At 40.1% G+C, this 1255-nt stretch overlaps 1 pseudogene; it reads left to right on the top strand.

Moving 5' to 3' along the window:
- Positions 1-1126, top strand: part of LOC103584120 — a 2278-nt pseudogene extending 1152 nt beyond the window's left edge.
- Positions 1127-1255: the final 129 nt, after the last annotated feature.

The raw sequence follows: 1255 nt of genomic DNA, 5'->3' as shown, positions 1-1255 counted from the left end.
AGGAAGTATCACATGCATAAGCATATTTGAGACTCACTATAACCCTATGAAGTGGACATTGAATTCAGGAACAAGTGTTTAAGAGATTTATTAAGAGACCACAGACAGAATGTCCCTGATGAAGAATATCATAAAAATATTTATTTTGCTTAAAATATTCTATAATACCACATAGAACATGATAAATTAATTCCCTTATTTTTTTGCAGATAATCCATTTGACACTTGCCCCTTCTCCCCATTCATGAAATCATGAACCTGAATAATAATAATTTGACTGAGTTCATTCTTCTTGGGTTGACACAGGATCCTACAGGGAAAAAATAGTGTTTGCCACTTTCTTGCTTTTCTATTTGGGGAGGATTTTTGGTGACTTGCTGATTACTGATATGATCAAAACTATCAGGCACTTGGGAGTCCCATGTACTTCTTCCTTTTCTACTTATCTTTATCTGATACCTGCTTGTCTGCTTCCATAGTTTCTAGAATGATTGTGGATGCCCTTTTGAGGAAGACCACTATCTCCTTCACTCAGTGTATGATCCAACTCTTTTCATCCCATTTCTTTGGCTGCCTGGAGATCTTCATCCTTATACTCATGGCTGTGGACTGCTATGTGGCCATCTGCAAGCCCCTGCACTACATGACCATCATGAGCTGCTGGGTCTGTTGTGTGTTGGTGGCCCTGGCCTGGGTAGGGTCCTGTGTGCATTCTTCAACTCAGATTTTTCATGCTTTGAGTTTGCCTTTCTGTGACCCCAGTGTGATCAATCACTATTTCTGTGACTTGCAGCCCTTGTTGAAACTTGCCTGTTCAGACACTTATGTGATCAGCCTACTCTTGGTTTCCAATAGGGGTGCCATTTGCACAGTGAGATTTGTCATGCTGATGTTCTCCTATGTTGTCATCTTGTGTTCCTTGAGGAACCACAGTACTGAAGGGAGAAGAAAAGCCCTGTCCACCTACATCTCCCACATCATCATGGTCATCTTGTTCTTTGGTCTGTGCATATTTATATACACATGGCCTGCAACTACCTTTCCCATGGATAAGATGATAGCTGTGCTTTGTACAATTGGAACACCTTTGCTCAGCCCTCTGATTTACATGCTAAGAAATGCATAAATGGAAAATGCCATGAGAAAGTATAGAGAAAGAAGTTAATCTCAGATGTCAAAAGATGAATGGAAGTTTCAGTCCTTCTTCATAGTATGCACTGACTTAGAAGCCAGTAGAGAATATCATCTTATTATG

Source organism: Galeopterus variegatus, unplaced genomic scaffold (genome assembly GCF_000696425.1).
Source record: "Galeopterus variegatus unplaced genomic scaffold, G_variegatus-3.0.2 Scaffold44721, whole genome shotgun sequence".
In the NCBI taxonomy this organism is placed as follows: Eukaryota; Metazoa; Chordata; class Mammalia; order Dermoptera; family Cynocephalidae; genus Galeopterus; species Galeopterus variegatus.
Note: the sequence above shows the minus strand (reverse complement) of the source record. Positions and strands in the feature narration are given on the sequence as shown.